The sequence below is a fragment of the Dromiciops gliroides genome, chromosome 3, assembly GCF_019393635.1.
Source record: "Dromiciops gliroides isolate mDroGli1 chromosome 3, mDroGli1.pri, whole genome shotgun sequence".
Classification (NCBI taxonomy): domain Eukaryota; kingdom Metazoa; phylum Chordata; class Mammalia; order Microbiotheria; family Microbiotheriidae; genus Dromiciops; species Dromiciops gliroides.
Window position 1 is genome coordinate 112,370,371 of NC_057863.1, and position 22,296 is coordinate 112,392,666.

Here is a 22,296-nt window from a genome sequence, read left to right on the forward strand (position 1 = left end):
ATGATGAAATAATACATGGAAGGCTTAACAATTTTATTATAAGAGCAATTAGAAAGAGTATATGTAGAGAGAGGATGGGGTCATGAGGTGATACTGAGGTGATTAAAAGAGTTGCACATCTTAACAACTTTATTATTAGAAAAATTATAAATATATGTAGACAAAGGGCATGATTATAAGGTGACATTGATGGGACAACACCTCAAAAAACAAAATAAAGGGGTAAGAAATAAACTGCATGGAAGAAGCACGAAAGGGAAAATTGAATGGAGTGAATTGTCTCATACGCACGCGCGCGCACACTCACACACACACATGCACACACACACACAAATAGGCATGAAGTTACTGAGATAATGGAAGGGAAGTTGAGGGGGGGATGGGAAAAGATTAAGCCTTACTCTCACCAAAGTTGGCTCAAAGGGGGAATAATAAACACACACAGTTGGATATAGAAATCTATCTTACACTATAAGGAAATTTAAAAAGGGAAAAGGATAATAGAAGGGTAAAGGTGGAGTGATCAAGGGAGGAGATATTGGGCTAGGTGGTGATCAGAAGTAAAACACTGGTGAGGAGGGAAAAGGTGGAGTGTCAAAGTCGGGGGGGGGGTCAGATAAACAGGTGAAAAATAGCATGGAGAGAAATAAACAGTTAGCCAGTAAAACTATAAATGTGAATGGGATGAATTCACCCATTAAACAGAAGCAGATAGCAAAATGGATTAAAAAAGAAAATTCTATAATATGTTGTTTATAAAAAAAACACAATCAAAGCAGAAAGATACACACAGGGTACACATAAGGGAGAGGAACAGAACCTATTATGCTTCAGCTGAAGCAAAGAAAGCTGGGATAGCAATCATGATTTCAGACAAAGCAAAAGCAAAAATAGATCTAGATAAAAGAGATAAGGCAGACTTCCAGGGTGGAGCCAAGATGGAAAGGCAGTGAGATCTTGAACTCATGACATGATCACTCAAAAAAACACTCAAATAATGTCATAGGACAATTCCTGGAACAGCAAAAAACATAGAAGACTTTCCTGAGATAATTTTCCAACCAAGAATGGCTTGGAAGTTTGGAAGGAGGGAACTGCTGTGCTGAGACAGGAGTGGAACACAACCCTAAAGTCACACAAAGATCCAGTCCAAGGAAGGCCTCACCAGAGAAAGAGACTCCCAGCGTCTCTGAATCAGCTTCAGTGCCAGTGTCATCAAGAACTAAGCTCAAAGTCTGGTGAGAGGGCTGAGCCCTTGATAGGGGGAATATTACAAGGGTCTCTGCTGGTGCTGAGGCAGACCTGCAGGTTTCTCTGAACTCCTCCTGCTCATCGTTTCTTACAGCACAATAGTATTCCATTGTATTCATATACCACAACTTGTCCAGCTATTCCCCAATTGATGGGTATCCCCTCAACTTCCAATTCCTTGCCACCACATAAAGAGCAGCTATAAATATGTTTGTACATGTGGGTCCCTTTCCCCTTTCCATGATTTCTTTGGGAAAAAGACCCAAAAGTGGTATTGCTGGGTCAAAGGGTATGCTCAGCTTTATCACCCTTTGGGAATAATTAAAAATTGCTCTCCAGAATGGTTGGATCAGTTCACAGCTCCACCAACAATGGATTAGTGTTCCAATTTTTCCACAGCTTCTCCAACATTTATTATTTTCATTTTTTGTCATTTCAGTCAATCTGATGGGTGGTACCTCAGAGATGTTTTAATTTGCATCTCTCTAATCATTAGAGATTTAGAGCATTTTTTCATATGGGAATAGATAGCTTTGACTTATTCATCAGAAAACTGCCTTTTCATATCCTTTGACCATTTCTCAATTGGGGAATGACTTGGATTCTTATAAATTTGATTTAGTTCCCTATATATTTTAGAAATGAGGCCTTTATCAGAAGCACTGGCCATAAAAATTGTTTCCCAGCTTTCTGCCTCCCTTCTAACTTTGGATACATTGTTTCTGTTTGTACAAACTTTTTTTTAATTTAATGTAATCAAAATCATCCATTTTGCATTTTATAATATACTCTGTCTCTTGTTTGGTCATAAACTGTTTTCCTTTCCAAAGATCTGATAGGTAGACTATTCCTTTCTCTCCTAATTTACCTATGGTATCACCTCTTTTGTCTAAATCATGTATCCATTTTGACCTTATTTTAGTATAAGGTGTAAGATATTGGTCTATGCCTAATTTCTGCCATAATATCTTCCAGCTTTCCCAACAGTTTTTGTCAAATACTGAGTTCCTGTCCCAGAAGCTGGAGTCTTTGGGTTTATCAAACACTACATTACTAGTGTCATTTACTACTGCATTTCCTGTGCCTAGCCTATTCCATTGATCCTCCACTCTATTTCTTAGCCAGTACCAGATAATTTTGATGACTGCCACTTTATAGTAAAGCTCCAGGTTTGGTACCACTAACCCACCTTCCTGTGAATTTTTTTTCATTATTTCCCTGGATATTCTTGATTTATTGTTTTTCCAGATGAATTTTGTTATTATTTTTTCTAGCTCTATAAAATAATTTTTAGGTAGTCTGATTGGTATGGCACTGAATAAGTAAATTAATTTAGGCAGTATTGTCATTTTTACTATATTAGCTCTGCCTATCCATGAGCAATTGATACCTTTCCAATTATTTACATATGATTTAATTTGTGTGAAGAGTGTTTGGTAGTTGTGTTCATAGAGTTCCTGGGTTTGTCTTGGCAAGTAGACTCCCAAGTATTTTATATTATCTACCATTACTTTAAATGGAATTTTTCTTTCTATCTCTTGCTGCTGGACTTTGTTGGTCATGTATAGAAATACTGATGATTTATGTGGATTTATTTTATATCCTGCTACTTTGTTAAAGTTGTTAATTGTTTCAAGTAATTTTTGAGTTGATTCTCTAGGATTTGTGAGATTAAAATTGGATATTAGATCATAAATCTCCCCTACTTAACCTTTTCCTTAATTTATCTCCCAGACTAGTAAATGGAAGAAGCTTCTGGTTTTCTAGATAGAGCCTTTATTGTATGGTAGTCACAAGGTGATGTTGATTAGAAGGATAGGAAAGTAGAAATACAATACAAATCGTCTTAAGTCTAGGCTTAGTCTATATTCTGTATAAAACTCACCAAAACCCAAGGCCACTTTTGGGGAGAGAGACCGAGTCAAGTGCGTGCTGTTAACCGAGAGCCGGGCTGAGTCAAACTCCAGTCCACGTCTGTCTGTGCAGCGCAGCCAGGAGACCCGAGGAGCAGGAAAAAGCCCTACTTCCATTCTCTCCACCCCGGAAGTCGAGTGTGTAGCAGGCAGTCTGACATGCGCAGCAGGCGGACTGTTGGTCTCCTCCCCAAAAGGGTGGTCCTTCAAAAACTGGAGTCTTTCAGTTATCCTAACCGACTGTTAAAACCTTTCATATTTTTTTTACCACAGATTCTTTAAGTATACCATCATATCATCTGCAAAGAGTGATAGTTTTGTTTCCTTCTTGCCCATTCTAATGCCCTTAATTCCTTTTTCTTCTCTGATTGCTAAAGCTAACATTACTAGGACAATATTAAATAATAGGGGTGATAATGGACATCCCTGTTTCACCCCTGATCTTATTGGGAAGGCCTCTAATTTATCTCCATTGCATATAATACTTGCTGATGGCTTTAGGTAGATACTGTTTATTATTTTAAGGAAAGGTCCACCTATTCCTAAACTCTCTAGTGTTTTTATTAGGAATGGGTGCTGTATTTTGTCAAAAGCTTTCTCTGGATCTATTGAGATAATCATATGATTTTGGTTGGTTTTCTTCTTGATGTGGTTGATTATGTTAATAGTTTTCCTAATGTTGAACCAGCCCTGCATTCCTGGTATAAATCCCTCCTGGTCACCATCCTGGTGATCACTTGCTGCAATTTCCTCGCTAATATCTTACTTAAGACTTTAGCATCAATATTCATTCAATTGGTCTATAATTTTCTTTCTCTGTTTTTGCTTTGCCTAGTTTTGGTATCAACACGATATTTGTGTCATAAAACAAATTTGGTAGAACTCCTTCACCTATTTTTCCAAATAATTTGTATAATATTAGAATTAATTGTTCTTTAAATGTTTGGTAAAATTCACCCATAAACCCATCTGGCCCTGGGGATATTTTCTTAGGGAGTTCATTAATGGCTTGTTCAATTTCTTTTTCTAATACGGGTTTATTTAAGGATTTTATTTCCTCTTCAGTTAACCTGGGCAGTTTGTATTTTTGTAAATATTCATCCATTTCATTTAGATTATCAAATTTATTGGCATACAGTTGAGCAAAATAATTCCTAATTATCGACTTAATTTCCACTTCATTGGTGGTAACATCACCCTTTTCATTTTTGATACTGGTAATTTGGTTTTCTTCTTTCTTTTTTTAATCAGATTAACCAGTATTTTATCTATTTTATTGGTTTCTTCATAAAACCAGCTCTTAGTTTTATGGATTAATTCTATAGCTTTTTTGCTTTCAATCTTATTAATTTCTCCATTAATTTTCAGGATTTCTAGTTTTGTATCTAATTGGGGATTTCTAATTTGTTCTTTTTCTAGCTTTTTAAGTTGCCTGCCCAATTCCTTAATCTCCTCTTTCTCTTTTTTATTCATGTAAGCATTTAGAGCTATAAATTTTCCCCTAAGCACTGCTTTGGCTGCATCCCATAGATTTTGGTATGTTGTCTCATTATTGTCATTCTCTTGGATATAGTTATTGACTGTTTCTATGATTTGTTGTTTGGCCCATTCATTCTTTAGAATGATATTATTTAGTTTCCCATTGATTCTTATTCTACTTTTCCCTGGCTCTTTCTTACACGTAATTTTTGTTGCATCATGATCTGAGAAGGATGCATTTACTATTTCTGGCTTTCTACATTTGACTATGATGTTTTGTGCTCTAATACATGGTCAATTTTTGAAAATGTGCCATGTACTGCTGAGAAAAAAGTATATATTCCTTTCTATCCCCATTCAATTTTCTCCAGACATCTATCATGTCTAACTTTTCTAGTCATCTATTCACCTCTTTCACTTCTTTCTTATTTATTTTTCAGCTAGATTTATCTAATTCTAAGAGGGGGAGATTCAGATCCCCCACTAGTATAGTATTACTATCTAATTCCTCTTGTAACTCATTTAACTTCTCCTCTAAGAACTTGGATGCTATACCACTTGGCACATACATATTTAATATTGATATTATTTCATTATCTATAGTACCTTTAAGCAAGATGTAATTTCCTTCCTTATCTCTTTTGATGAGATCTATTTTTGCCTGTGCTTTGTCTGAGATAAGGATTGCTACCCCTGCTTTTTTAACTTTAGCTGAAGCATAATATATTCTGCTCCAGCCTTTTACCTTTACTCTGTGTGTATCTCTCTGCTTCAAATGTGTTTCTTCTAAACAGCATATTGTAAGATTCTGGTTTTTAATCCAATCTGCAATTCACTTCCGTTTTATAGCAGAGTTCATCCCATTCACATTCACAGTTATGATTACTGACTGTCTATTCACCTCTATTCTATTTACCCCCTTTGTACTCCCCCCCCTTCTTTCACCCTATTCCTCCTCACAGACGTTTTACTTCTTACCCCTGCCTCCCCCAATCTGCCCTCCCTTTTTATCACCCCCCTCTCTTTTCTTTACCCTTTTCTCCCTTGCTTTTGTCCTCCCTTCTATCAGTCCCCCCCTTTCCCTTCCCCTTTTGCTTCCCTAAAGAATGAGCTAAGTTTCTCTATCCCAATGAACGTATATGCTATTCCCTCTTTGAATCAAATCTAATAAGAATAGGGTTGAAACAATGTTCACCCCTCCTTTCTTTCCCTCTATTGTAATAGGTTTTTTTTTTCATCTCTTCATATTATATAATTCATCCCATTCCACCTCCCCTTTCCTCTCCTCCCCATAGGCTCCCTTTTTAACCCCTTAATTTTTTTTGTATCATCACATCAAAGACAATTTATATTTATACCCTCTGTGTAAACTCTTTCTCTCTGCCCAAATACACTTACAATTCTTAAGAGTTATGAGTATTATCTTCCCATGTAGGGATATAAGCAGTTTAACCTACTTGAGTAACCTTTTTTTTCCCTCTGTTTACCTTTTCAAACTTCTCTTGAGTTCTGTATGTTAAGATCAAATTTTCTATTCAGTTCTGGTCTTTTTGCCAGGAAAGATTGAAAGTCCCCAATGTCATTAAATGTCCATCTTTTCCCCTGAAAGAGAATGATCAGTTTTGCTGGGCAATAGATTCTTAGCTGCAATCCAAGCTCCTTTGCCTTCCGGAATATCATATTCCAAGCCTTGCAGTCCTTTAATGTTGAATCTCCCAGGTCCTGAGCAATCCTGACTGTGGCTCCATGATATTTAAATTGCTTCTTTCAGGCTGCTTGGAGTATTTTCTCCTTCACCTGATAATTCTGGAATTTGGCTACAATATTCCTTGGAGTTTTCCTTTTGGGGTCTCTTTCAGGAGGTGATCGGTGGATTCTTTCAATGATGATTTTATCCTCTGATTCTATGATATCAGGGCAGTTCTCCTTAATAATTTCCTGGAATATGGTGTCTAGATTCTTTTTCTGGTCATGGCTTTCAGGCAGTCCAGTGATTCTCAAATTGTCTCTCTTCGATCTGTTTTCCAGATCGGTTGTCTTTCTAATGAGGTATTTCACATTTTCTTCTATTTTTTTCATTCTTTTGATTCTGCTTGACTGATTCCTGGTGTCTCATGGATTCCTTATCTTCCAACTGTCCAATTTTAATTTTTAAGGCATTGTTTTCTTCAGTGAGATTATGCACCTTTTTTTTTTTACATTTGGCCAAGTGAATTTTTTAAGGCATTGTTTTCTTCAATGACATTATGCACCTTTTTTTTTTTTCTATTTGGCCAAATGAATTTTTAAGGCACTGTTTTCTTCAGTGAAATTATGCACTTTTTTTTTCCATTTGGCCAGTCAATCTGTGTGCTTCCTTTTCCAAGCTGCTGATTCTTTTTTCATAGTTTTCTTGTTTTGCTTTCATTTCTCTCCCCATTTTTTCTTCTACCTCTCTAAATTGATTTTTAAAACCTTTTTTGAACTCTTTTGAGAAGGCTTTTTGTTCTTGAGACCAATTTACCTTCACTTGTGAGGCTTCACATGTAGGCAATTTGAGGGTATTGTCCTCATTTGAGTTTGTGTTGGCTTCTTCCCTATTGATACAGAAGCTCTCAATGCAAAGGGCTCTTTTTTGCTTCTTACTCATTATTGCAGCTTATTTATTTATTTTTTAAGTTGAGGTCTGCTCTGGGGGCACCAGGGTCCCTGTTTTGGGCTTCTTGTGCAGAGGTATAGGTGCTGTGTGACTGGCTTTTTACTCTGAGGCCTTTATAGTGTGTGCAGTTTGCCCCCCTGCACTTCCTGTCTGACTGCACTCGGCCAGGGGCTCAATCTCGCCTGTCCCGTTCATGACCCTACAGCTGGCAGCCTACCCTCCTGGCCGGTGCAAATAGGTTTTTCCCCTGTCCTTCATGGCCACCAGATTTTTGATCCAGGTTCCAGGGGCCTCAGTTGTTAGGCTTGTGGCCCGCAGCTCCTGCTGACTTGCCCCGACCCCCTCGGCGTTGGGCTGCTGCCCTGCACTGGGCCTCCCTTTTGCCTGAATCAGACTGACCTTTTCCTGAAGTCTTCTAAATTATGTCTGGTTGGAAGATTGTTTCTCTCTGTCTCTTTGCAGGTTCTGTAGTTTCAGTTTCCATCCAGAGGCTTGATTTAATGTTCTTTTTGAGGGAAAAGAAGGAGAACTCAGGCAGCTTGCTGCTTCCTCTCCGCCATCTTGGCTCTGCCCTACTAATCTACAATTGAAAGTTGAGATAATGAAAGGAAATTATATTTTGCATCTAAAATGGAAAAATAATTTATTAACGACTCAGATAAAGGTATAGTTTGCAAACTTGTTAGATTTTCATATGACGCAGGGCTGGATATATAATTATGTTGGATGACAGTCAGGATTCAGAAAAATCTCAACAGGCTAGAAGAGTAATGAATTAAATATAGTTTGATTAAATTCAACATATATAAATGCAATCTTGACTCCAACAAAATCAACTTCAATATTATAGGATGAGAAACATGAGTAGACAATAAAAGGGATTGGAACATTCCAGAGAAGTGAGGTTTCCAGATAACATGACAGTCAAAATAGTCAATGATATTACAGATACTAATAAAAGTCACATACATTTGGAGATATATTTAGTTTTAGGTGTCACATTTTAGCAAGTTTAGGAGATCCATTGATAAGTTAGTGTCCTGAGGACATAAATTAGGCTAGTGAGACAACTATATAAGATCTGGCAAGGAGATGATACTAATGTTCAGGTAGATGGAGAAATGTTATAGAAATTTTACTTCTTATGCATAGCTCCAGAATTTAAACCTAGGGCCAGTAGGTAGAATGGATGACTATTTATTAAATATAAAATTCTGTCCTGGGCCTTCTCTTTTCCCTTTTTATTTCTACACTTTGTAGTTTCATCAACTCCCATGGATTTAATTACCATTTTGTGTTGATGATCTTCAAATCTACTTACCGTGCCCTATCCTCTCTGCTGAACTCAAATCTTACATCTCCAGCTATGTTTTAGACATCTCAAACTGAATGTTCAGTAGACCTCGTAAACTAAACATTTCCAAAATGAAACTCATCATTCTCCCTACCTCCTATCTTTCCTATTACCATAGAAGGTAACACCATCATCCCAGTCCCTCAGGCTTGCAACTTAGGGACTATCTTCAATTCCTTATTATTTCTCAGATCCAATTTCAAATTTATTGTCAAGGCCAATCAATTTCCCCTTTACAACATTTCTCCTACAAACTTCCTTCTCTTCTCTGAAACACCTACCACCCTGGAGCAAGTACTCTTCATCTTTCTCCTGAATTACTGCAATAGTGTCATGGTGGGTCTGCGTGGCTCAAGTTTTTCCCCCCTCCAATACATCTTCCATTCAGCCACTGAAGTGATTTTCCTAAATCATAGATCCAACTATTTTATTGTTTTGTTTGATAAACTCCAGTGGCTTCCTATTACCTATAGGATTGGATAAGAAAATAACCCTCTGTTTGGCATTCAAATAATATTCTACCCTAGCCCTGCCCCCTATCTTTCCAGTCTTGTTATACCATACTCCCCACCACATACTTGATTCAGTGATACTGACATCCTTCCTGTTCTTGGTTTGGGGCACTGTCTCTGGCTATCCCACATTCCTACAATGTTCTCACTCTTCATGTTCACTTACAGGCTTTCTTTGCTTTCTTTAAGTCCCAGCTGAAATCCCATCTTTTACAGGAAGCCTTTCTCCAACCATCTCAATTCTAGTGTCTTCTCTCTGTTAATTAGTTCATCTTGATACTGCATATAGATTGTTTGTATATATATTTTTAACTGTCCCATTAGATCATGAGTTCCTTGAGGGCAAGGACTGGTTTTGCTTCCTTTTGTAATTCCAGCACGTAGTACAGTGCCTGGTACATAGTAGGCACTTAATAAATGTTTATCAATTATTTCATATGTGGTAGAAGGGATTGTCAATCAGTTACAGGTTTGAGGACATTGTCCAGTAACCAAAGGCCTTGAATCTATTCCCTAACTCATTCCCCACATCTCCAAAAATTTACTGGATTTAGATTTCCTATCATCATCTAGAACTCAACATGTCCAAATCTGAATTCATCATCTTCCCTCAATCTAGCCTTTATCCAAACTTCCCTAGTTCTGTCAATGGCATCACAACCTTTGCAGTTCCACAGCTTAAAAGCTTGATGTCATAACTCTACTCTCATCCATATACTCTGCCCACAAACTCAAGTTTTCAACCCTACCTCAACTGTATCTCTCACATTCATCTGTTTTTCTCCAATCCTACTTCCACTATCAGAGTTAGAGAAGCAAAATGGTACACTGTATGATGTAAAGTCAGAGGAACTAGGTTCAAATCCTGATTCTGCTCTTTTCTCTGTGTGACCTTGGGCAAATTATGATAACTTCTCTTGGTTTCTGTTTCATTATCCACAAAATGAGAGAATTATATTAAGTGCTCACAAATGTCTCTTTCAACTTTAAAACCAAATTTGCATCAGCATAAGTCTGTATTGTTTCTGCTTAAAAAAACAAAAAACACCTTGAAGTGACTCCTTAGTACTGATAATATATCAATTCTGTTAGACTGGTATTTGAGTTCTTCCACAATATAATTACAACCTATATTTCATTCCTTATTTCACAATGTTTTTCTTCATTCACTTTACTTTCCACCAAACTGAATTTCTAGATTTTTAAAATTTTGAATTGTCCAGATCATCACACTACCTCCTCATCTCTGTCTATCAATAATATTCACTCCCTTCCAGTTCTTAATCTGGAATGTGATGATCCTTCATAAAACCTTCCCTGGGTCCATCCCCATCACATTTCCTCCCCACAAAGAACCGTGTTGGGTTAAGACAAGGCTTTCTTATATGCATGGTAAATTTTAAGATTGAGAGAGAAATAGGATAATGAGTCCAAAAGGTTTGGTGATAGAAGTAGACAGAAGAAAAGAGGAGAAACATAACAATCTACATCTTTTCTTCACCACCATTATATTTTGTGAACATTTTGTATTCACCTGTTTTGACTATAAGTTCCCAAAAGATATAGGTGTTATTTTGCTTTAATCTTTACATTCCCAGAAATATATAGACTTCATAAGTACCTAATAACTGTTTACTGAATTGATTTAATTGACTACAAAAAGTCAATATGACCAACAAGTTGATCCATTCAATTTGGTTTAAAAACCATTCAATTCAATGACCAAAAATAAAAATAAAAAAATAAAAAGGTTATTTGACAGAATTTTTTATTAATTTATTACAAGAAAGAAGTTTTTTGTTTGTTTGTTTGTTTTTTGCCTAAATCTTTCCTTAAGGAGAAAAACCATGCTAGGTAAGACCCGCAATCCATTCAGTTCAATATTCTTCCACTGATTGTATACTACAGGGGCACTTTGTGACTGAGGGTCATAATTATCCTGCTTGAAATTAATAGTGCATGTTTTGAAGTGTTCTAATGATTACCACTCCAAATAAGTTTTAATATCTTTGTGGAATGTTACATAAAATGTAACTGCAAACACACACATACACATGCAATCACACAATGGCAAACAGATCCTAAAATCTTCCTAGAAACAGAATAGTAGTGGGTAATGTATTAAACATTCCCAACTCCCCCTCAGAAAGCCATTATATAGCATAATCCATTAACTTATTTAATTTTTTATCTTTCTACTGTCAGATTATGTAAGTCCTCATAGTTATAAAAAAAGTTCTCTATGTTTACAACTTATTTGCTAAAATATTTTCCCCAATATTTTCCCAACACTTCTCATTACTTTATCTTTATCATGCCTTTCCTTTTATTAAAGCATTCCAGTGTTTGTCTTCTACTCTTCAGTATTCATAAAGGCCAATCCAAACCATTCATTTCTGCCACCCATATTTTAATAATGGCTGTCCATATTCAATGTTCAACTGACTTTCTATGAATTGATTTTTTTAGTATATAAGCTTGGAAAGTGCCCTAGCATATATTTAGCCTACTATGTTGATAAACAGGCAGACAGACAGACAGATAGATAAATAATAGATAGATAAAACATTTATTTAGCCACTTATATGCCAAGCAAAATACAAAAGAAATAAAATAGTCCTTAGAGTTAAGGAGCTTACATTTTAATAAAATAAGACAAAATATAAAGTAAGATGAAATGTGGTAAGTATAGTAAGGAAGAGGAGTACTTATACTAGGGCAAAGTAGCTAGCAGGGAGATGGGAAAGTTTGGACAACAAATTGAACTAAAAGTGAAGTGAGCAGTATTATTGAGACTCCCTACAGAAATGATGATCCTGACCAATGATTCACCAATTCAGAGAACAGACATCAAGGAAGAGTCATCTGATTGCACACTGCTAAGACTGACTTGACAAGTTGATTGTCGTTGTTGTTTGTTGTTGTTTTAGTCAAGACAATTTTAAGCCATTATCACAAAAGTTAGCAAAAACAAATAAGCATATTTGTGCATGGAGAAAGAACCTTAAATTTTGGAGAGAAGAGAAATGTATGATCCATTATAGTGTTTTAAATCATAATATTATGAGATTGCATTGCCATATCAAACCTATAGTTTTAACATTGGAGATGGACACTCCCCAAATTTCTCTTGTGATAAAAGTCTTGATCTATAATTGTTTTTTTCCTCTCTTTTACTGGTAATATTTCTCTCCAGCTTAATTCTAGGTGTTAGAGTGTATAGTGCTGGTCTTGGAGTCAGGAAAACCCGAATTAGAATCTCATTCAACTTTGCCACTAACTGGTTGTATGTATGACCCTACACAAGTAACTTAACTTCCTCAGCTTCAGTTGTTTCATTTTTAAAGTGAGGATAATATGAACACCTGCTTCCAAGGATTCTTGTGATGAACACATAAAATAATATCTATAAAGTGCTTTATAGACTTTGAAACCCATTAGCCCCACATCTATCATTCTTATCTGATACTCTGGCAGTAAACTCCCACTTTCTTCCATATTCTCACTCCTATCAATATTCATTCTATGCTTCTCTACACTCTTTTTTCTATACTAAGTCATTCTTCTGGGTTCCATGAAACATCTATTTTTATCTAAGCAAATTTTCCTCTTGTTATTTAGTCATGAAGTCATGTGCAATTCTTCATGACCCCATGGGCCATGCCATGCCATGCCAATACAATCCATGGTGTTTTCTTGGCAATGATACTGGAGTGGTTTGTATTTCCATGCATAGTGGAATAAAGCAAACAGAGGTTGAATGACTTGCCCAGGGTCGTATAGCTAGTAAGTGTCAGAGGCCAGATATGAATTCCTGTCTTCCTGACCACAAGCCCAATAACACTCTATGCACTGAGCCACCCACCTCCAAATTCCTATATGCATTTTATTAATAATAATATGTTTAGTCTTCAGTAATTTTATTATCCATACTGTTTATAGAACTTATACATTAATATCAAGAGCTTTTCACTTTCTCCCATCCCTTTCCATCCACTGACATTCCCCTTTAGTTAAACTCTAATAAAGTCATATCAATTTTTGGGACTAATCTACCTCTAATATTTCTAATTTAAGCTTCTCCTTTCTAACCATAATTAAGTTAACAGTTATTAACTGAGGCAGCCAATTCCACTTGTGAGGTCAGTTACTTACTATAAGTGTTGAAGCAAAGGATAAAAAGAGCACTTATTGGAAATAGTATAAAGGGAATTCTTAAACAGGTAGGATTTGTTCTAAATGGCCTCTGATGTCCTTATCACCCTAAGGTCCCAAGATACTCTGATCACTCGCCAATGATAGTGTTTCATTTTTCCATTGCTCCTGATTTACTAGGTGAGGAAAAGAAGTGGGCTTATTAATCCCTAATACCAATTATGGGTTATTGTAAATTTAAAATCAACATGGGAGAAATAATTCCTAAGAATTAGAGCTATCCATAAGTGGAATGGAATTTCTTTGTAGGTAGAGGTTTATTGACTTACTGATTACTTCTTGATTGTCTTAATAAAAGATCTCCTTATTGTAAATCTTTAGGCAAATGTTAGATGACCTACCAAGGAGGTTCTTATTCAAAAATGGGTCAGAATGGATGGCCTTTGATATCCTTTCCAAATCTGAAATTCTGTGATTCTATAAACCTGCCAATAACCCTCAAAAACTCCACTTTTTTACTGATACTATACTTTCCATATCCTTGACACATTATCTACTTACCTCAGTTAAATTGATGACTGACTTTACCACCTCTGCCAGAGTTTCCTCTCTGCACTGTCTCCTGCTGTTGACCTTGGCAACCTGAACATACATACTAGTTCCTCAAAAGGAGCTTCAGAGCTCTTTTCTCCTCAGGACATTCAATCTTGCAACATTTCAACTAATTCACCAACAACATGACCAAAACCCTTGAAATTTAAATTTCAAATGAATTAGCCTCTTATTTCACTATAAAGATTGAGGATTATTAAAGAAGTTAACTCCTTGCCTCTGATTCTCAGAACTCGGCATGACCCTTAATCATCCTCTTCTTTTTTCTTTCTGTCTCTGAGGGCTTCTTGCTATGAATGGTCCCTCAGCTTTCATATTTGATTTGATGCACTCCTCACTTTAATATCTTGCTAGAACTAGCATTCCTTACCTTACAGATATTCAACTATCACACTAAACTCATCTCATCTGCACACAGAAATGTTCAGTTCACCTTGGATTTCTAAAAGTCTTACCTTAACTTTTTGCTGTAATCCAGTTGATTTTTCTCCTTCCCTTCATTGCTAAACTTCTTGAAAAGATCTACTCTTAGGGGCACCTAGGTGGTGCAGTAGATAAAGCATGGGCCTTGGATTCAGGAGAACCTGAGTTCAAACCCAGCCTCAGACACTTGACACTAGCTGTGTGACCCTGGGCAAGTCACTTAACCCTCATTGCCTTGCCCCCCCCAAAAAAAAAGACCAAAAGATCTACTCTTAAGAACTCTAATTGAGGGAGGAGCCAAGATGGTGGAAAAAAGGCCGTTCACCTGAGCTTACCCCCAAATTCCTCCAAATACCTTTAAATAATGCCATAAGACAATTACTGGAGCAGTAGAACCCAAAAAGGAAAGGGTGAAATAATTTTCCAGCCAAGGACATCTTAGAACATTGGCAGGAAAGGTCTGTCTTGCCCGGGTGAGAATGTGCACAGTCCAGAGAAAGCCATGCCAGCACAGACCCAGTCTCAGCAAATAAGGAGCAGGCATTGGGAGCCACTGAAGCAGATGAAGAAGTGGCTGCTCATAAAGCTCTCAGCTCACAGACTATAAGGTGGTCAGTTTGTCAGAAGGATATTGATTACAGGTGTCATTTTGCTATCAGGGAGGCAGAACTCTGTTGCTTTGTCCATACTCTGATCCAGGTTGCAGTCCTGGATGGCAGTCCCAGGTTGAGGAGGAGCACTAGTACACCAGAACTTGCGGTCACAGTGGCACAGGGACCTTTCTCACAGTTCCAGGGCATAAAAGAGGACTTGTGGTTGCTCACAGATCAGAGAACAGCCCAGGACAGGAGTAAACACACCTCTCCTTAGATCATACCATCTTGGAAAAACTGAAAACTTATAGATCCCTAGTGGTATCTCTGAAAATAGCTGCACGAAACCCCTGAAGTTTGGGACAGTGTGCTCTCCATCCTGGAAGCAGAGTCCTACTTTTAACAAAGAGTTAAAAGTCAAGAAATAGGCTGAAAAAATCAGCAAACAACAGAAAAAATCTGACCATAGAAAGTTACTCTAGTGACAAGGAAGATCAAAATACACACTCAAAAGAAGATAAAGTCAAAGATCCTAAATCCAAATGCTCCAAGAAAATTAAGAATTGGTTTTACACCATGGAAGAGGTCAAAAAGGATTTTCAAAATCAAGTAAGAGAGGTAGAGGGAAAACCTGGGAAGAGAAATGAGAGTGATTCCAGAAAATCATGAAAAAAGTGTCAAAAGCTTGGTAATGGACACACACACACACACACACACACACACACACACACACACAACCCTGAAGAAAATAACACTTAAAAAAACCAGACTAGGCCAAATGGTAAAAGAGGTACAAAAAGCCAATGAGAAGAAGAATACCTTGAAAAGAAGAATGGGCCAAATGGAAAAGGAGGCACAAGAATTCACTGAAAACTCCTTAAAAAATAGAATTGACCAAATGAAAAAGGAGGTACACAAGTTAACTGAAGAACATAATTCTTTTAAATTAGAATTGAGTAAATGGAAGCAAATGACATTATGAGAAATCAGGAAACAACAAAACCATACCAAAAGAATAAAAAAAATTAGAAGGCGACGTGAAATATCTCAACCAATCAACAAGAGATTATTGGATTACCTGAAAGCCATGATAAAAAAAAATTAGCCTAGATATCATATATCAAGGAATAATCAAGGAAAACTGCCCTAGCATTATAAAACCAGAAGGTAAAATAGAAATTGAAACAATTTACTGATCACTTCCTGAAAGAGATTCCAAAATGAAAACCTCCAGGAATATTATAACCAAATTCCAGAGTTCCTATGTCAAGGAGAAAATATTGCAAGCAACCTAAAAGAATCGATTCAAGTATTGTGGAGCCACAGTTGGGATAACACAAGATTTAACAGCTTCTACCTAAAGGATCAGAGGGCTTGGAATATGATATTCAATAGGGCAAAAGATCTAGGATTATAACCAAGAATCACCTACCCAGCAAAAGTGAGTATAATCCTTCAGGGGTGAAATGACTATACAATGAAAAAGAGGACTTTCTAACATTCCTGATGAAAAGACCAGAGCTGAATAAAAAATTTGACTTCCAAACACAAGACTCAAGAGAAGCATAAAATTTTCAATAGGAAAAGGAAATCATAAGGGATTTAATAAGGTTAAACTGTTCATATTTCAACATGGGAAGATGATACTTATAATTCCTAAGAATTTTCTCATTATTAGGGCAGTTGGAGTATACATAGACAGAGAGCACAGGTGCAAGTTGAATATAAAGGGATGATATCTAAAAAAATAAAATCAAATTAAGGAGTGAGAGAGGAATACACTAGGAGAACAGGAAAGGAAGAGGTGGAATGGAATAAATAAAAGAGTCAAAAAAGATATTTTAGAGTAGAGGGGAAGATGGGGGAAGTGAGGGAACCTTATTCTCCTCAGTATTAATTCAAAGAGGGAATAATGTACACATTCAATTGGGTTTAGAAATCTATCTTACACTGCAGGAAAGTAGGAGAGGAAGGGGATAAGAAAATAAGATATGATAGAAGGGAGGAAAGATTGGGGAAGGGGTAGTCAGAAGCAAAACACTTTTGAGGAGGGACAGGGTAAAAGGAGATAAAAAATAGAATAAATAGCAGATGGGACAGGATGGATGGAAAGAAAACAAGTTATCAATAGCAACTGAAAAAATTTTTGAAGCCAATTTCTCTGAAAATGGTCTTATTTTGCAAACATATGGAGAACTAAGTCAAATTTATAAAAAAAAAATAAGAGCTATTTCCCAATTGGTAAATGAAAAAAAAATATGACTACTTTTAATATGAAGTAATCAAAGCTATCTATAGCCATTTGAAAAAAAAAGTGCTCTAACTCACTATTGATTGGAGACACGCAAACAATTCTGGGGGTACTACCTCATGCCTATTAGATTGCCTAATAGGACAGAAAAGGAAAATGATAAATATTTGAGGGGATTGGGGAAAATGAGACATTAGTGCACTTCTGCTAGAGTTGTAAATTGATTCAACCATTCAGTGGAGCAAATTTGGAACTATGTCCAAAGGCTTATAAAACCACACATACTCCTTAATTTAGCAATACCACTAGTAGGTCTGTATCCAAAAAGAGATTAAAAAAAGAGAAAAGAAATGAACCTACATGTACAAATATATTTTAGAAGCTCTTTTCTGGTGGCAAAACAAATTTGAAATGAAGGGAATTCCAAATAATTGGGGAATGGCTGAAAAAATTGAGTTATGTGATTATGATAGAATGTTATTGTGCTATAAGAAATGCTGAACATGGGGATTTCTAGGGCAGAGCCAAGATGGTGAAGGAAAGGCAGTAAGTTCTTGGAACTCACAACACAATCACTCAAAACCTCCAAATAATGCCACAGGACAATTCCTGGAGCAGCAGAAAGAAATGCTGAACAGGATGCTCTCAGAAAAACCTGGAAAGATTTATATGAGCAGATACAAAGTGAAATGAACTATGTACACAGTAACAGCAATATTATAAGATGATCAGCTATGAATGGCTTAGCTATTCTCAGCAATACAATGATCCAAGACAATTCTGAAGGACTTATGATAGAAAATGTTATCTATCCTCAGATAAAGAATGTTTTTTTTAAACCTTATTTTTCTTGAAATTTTTGTCTATGTTTTCTTTCACAACATGACTAACATGGGAATATTTGCATGACTATGCATGTAAAATCTATATTAAATTGTTTGCTGTCTCAATGTGAGGTGTGGGGAGGAAGGGAGGAAGGGAGAAAATTTGTAACTCAAAGTTTTTAAAATATTAAAATTTTATTTTCAAGTAATTGGGGGAAAATGAAATACTAAATAAATTAATTCAACAATCAAATAAAATTTCAAAAGAGCTGTAATCAATCTTTTTTAGGGGGGGCAGGGCAATGAGGGTTAAGTGACTTGCCTAGGGTCACATAGCTAGTAAATGTCTAGTGTCTGAGGTTGGATTTTAACTCAGGTTTTCCTGAATCCAGGGCTGGTGCCTTATCTACTGTGCCACCTAGCTGCCCCTCTAATCAACTTAATGATCAATCAAGGTCCCAAAAGACCCACTGCTTACCACCTGACAGATAGGTTAGAATAAGACACATCTATTTTTTTGACTGTCACTAAGGAAATTTGTTTAACTCCACTATACATACTTGTTACAAGAGTTGCATTTGTCTTTCTTTTCTCAGGGATAGAGGATAAATGCTTTATAATTGAGAAAAAAAGATTAATTAGAAAAATAAAAAGTCTACTCCTTTCCCTTTGTGTCAACACCATCCACTGTTTTCTCAGTTCCTTGTAAATGGATGTCAATCCACATAATTTTATTCAAATGGCTCTCAGCATTTAACAATGACTTTCTAGTTTCCAAATACAATAGATTTTATTTCAATGCTCATCTTGAATGACTTCTCTGAAGCATTTAACACAGCTAATTCCCACTTTCTGGGAATAACTTATTTCTGGATAATTTATGTTCCTTTACCTTTAGTGACAACAAAGACATGATAGTGTAGAGGATAGAGCCCTAGACTTGGAAGTATTGGATTTGAATTCCAACCTAGACATTGGTTAGATGTGTAAACCTAGCCAAGTCACTTAAACTCTCTGAGCCTCACCAATAAAGGGAGGGTAATGGACTCATGCCTTTAAGGTCCCTTCCAGATCTTAATCTATGATTGTGTAACTACACTCTAATAGTTCTCCTGCTCACTCTCAATGGTCCTCCATAATCTCACTTTCTTCCTGAAAATGTCCCATCACCATCCTTCCTTTATTCTTTCTGTATGCTCTCCTTCCCTGAAAGCTCATTAATTCTAAAACTTCTAAAATGACTTTTTTAGGAAAAAAGATTTTCAGATCTATACATCTAGACCTCATTTCCTTAGTCTTATATCTCAAAACAGTCTATATATCCCTCAATGGTTCCTCAAATTCAATATGGCCCAAACTAAGTATATGATAATTTCTCCAAAAATTGCTTCTTCTAATTTTCATATTTCTGTCAGAAGCATCACCATTCCCCCAGTCTCCCAAATTTGAAACATAGTATTATCTATGACATATTTCTGCTCAAAACATTTCTATAACTCACTACTGCCAAGAAATGACTCACTAAATGTCAGGCTTCTTTTCCAAGCATTTAAGCCCAGCCACAACATTTCACCACCCTCACTTTACCACCTAATATACCACACATACATAACCTACTATCTGGACAAGTTGAGCTACTTTCTACCTCCTCACACATTCCTGCCTTTTGAGCCTTTGATGACAGTGTTCCCTAAGTTCTCTCTTCATTTCCATCTGTGAATTCCTTCCCATCATTTAAGAAGCCTAACTCAAATGTCATCATCTTTCAGAAAGCTTTCTTGTTTCCACAAATCAAGAATGATTCTCCCTGTCTCCTGCTGAGTCTCAGCACTTTGTCCCTCTTTTTTTTTTTTTTGGTGGGGCAATGGGGGTTATGTGACTTGCCCAGGGTCACACAGCTAGTAAGTGTCAAGTGTCTGAGGTCGGATTTGAACTCAGGTACTCCAGAATCCAGGGCTGGTGCTTTATCCACTGCACCATCTAGCTGCCCCTGTCGCTCTTTTTTTATTCTTCTAAAATACAATTTTGTACATATTTATACATATACCATATTTCTCAAATATACTATAAAATCCATGAGAGCAGTAATATTGCCTTTTAAATCTTTGTATTTCCTTCAGTGTACAGCACAGTGCTCTACATACCCTAGGCAATTGCCCATTTAGATAATAGCCTCTTGGTTTTCCTCATCTCTCTCTGGTAATCTTTTTTTTTAACTTTTATTGTTTTCCAATCCTTTCCCGGGGGCAGCTAGGTGGCACAGTGGATAGAGCCCTGGCCCTTAAGTTGGGAGCACCTGAGTTCATACCTCACCTAAGAGAAAGTCACTTGACCCCAATTGCCTTAAACATCTGGGATCATCTCCAGTTGTCCTGATATATATCTTGCCACTGGACTCAGATGGCTCTGGAGAAAGAGTGAGGTTAGTAACTTTACATAACGCTCCCTCACTTAAGTCCAATTCACTGCAAGTCATGACATCACCTCCCAATATCATGGTCCTCTGAGAAAAAAGGACAAACAACAATCCTTTCCCAGCAAAGCGGCCATATTCTTGAGTGATTTTTTTGGTGCTTTTGTCATCTTCTCATTATGTTTTATCCATTGGTGATGTCAACCACATCAATAGCCTCACCTATCAACTCCAGATTTCTTCTAAAAGAGTGTGGGGGTGTTTATTTGTGTATGTCTATGTGTTGTAAAGCTTGGCTAATGCTCCTAAATTCTAGACTGAGTTTTTAGCTGCCATGTAGACTTCACTGAGACAGAAAGACCATTCAGGAAAAAATGTATATATTCTCCATGAAAATATGATTCTCCATGCACTAGGAATCAATATTTTTTTCAAAAAACATTCATTAAGTAACCACCATGTACAATGAATCATTCTTGGTACATATAGTCCTTGATCAGGCATTATCAACTATATTTCACCTTAAGCAAATTACTTTACTCTCTGAGCCTCAATTTCTTAATTTACAAAATTGGGAAGAAAGGAATAATATTTCATTGAAAGAGTATTGTGAGCACCAAATGAGATAATGTATAAATTACAATATAACTATGAACAATTATTGATAATAAGCAACATCATAATGATATCTTGTTGTTGAGTTGTTTTAGTCTTTTCCAACTCTTCATGACCTCATTTGAAGTTTTCTTGCCAAAGATACTGGCATGGCTTGTCATTTTCTTCTCTAGCTCATTTAATGTATATATTTAATCATACATGCACAAATATATATATTTTGGACTACACATGTTATTTTATTTTTATTTGCATAAGGAACTCCTTATAAGAAAAACAATGTAGTTTAGATTACACTTTACAACTTTTAGTCTGAGAGTTGCCTAGGAGTTTGAGTTGCCCAGAGTCCAAAAAAACAGTATTTTTCAAATGTAGAACCTGAAGTGAGATCTTCCTCCTTCACGGCCAACTCTCTATCCCCCATGCCACGCTGCTTCTCTGATTAATAGTATCATTAATAATGAACATTGCTATTATTAATCAAGATTGGGTAATGTCACAGAAACCAAGGGCAGAGGTTGTTCAGTGCTATCAAAGATGCTTGCACATGAGGCTTGCAAAAAAAAAAAAAGCCAGTTTAGGAGGTTAACTTGAAGAGAGAAGACCCAGTTGATTTGTGGGACTATAAGCCAAGACGCTCTTTCATGATGAAGCAGATAATAACCCTTATTCTTATTACTTGAAATTAATTGAAATGGTCATCATTCTTATCATGACTCAACATTTAATGAGTGGGTACTAGGCACTCAAGACTATGTTATTCAATATTGTATGTTTCTATTGAGAGTCTTCATAAGAAAGAATATATCTTGTATTCAGTTGAAAATGCCTGCCTGCAGAATGACACTTTATGGTTGTAGAAGGTCAATAATTAGTACTCTTGTATTTAACTACCACATGAGCCTCTGAAATTCAATTCTTTGTTAAAGGAAGAAAGTAATTAAACTTTAGTATGCCAGCTCCACTGAGGTTAATACAGAGCACTATTTTCATCAGACTTTTGGTAGAGTATGGGGTTCCATAGAAAATGTGTTTGTGTAAAGAATCTTAAAAAAAGGTACAATCATGAATTTTGACCAGGTTGCATAAGATTGTATTATACTGAATTAAAAAATTTTGTCATGCATTTCCTTTTCAAGGTGATTTTTTTTCTCTTCCTGTTGGCAGAATCATAAAGGTGCTAAGAACCTGCCCTTCCATTTCATTTCAATTTATTGAGCTCTTTTATTCAAATTGGTTTATTAAAGGTTCTATACAAAAAGC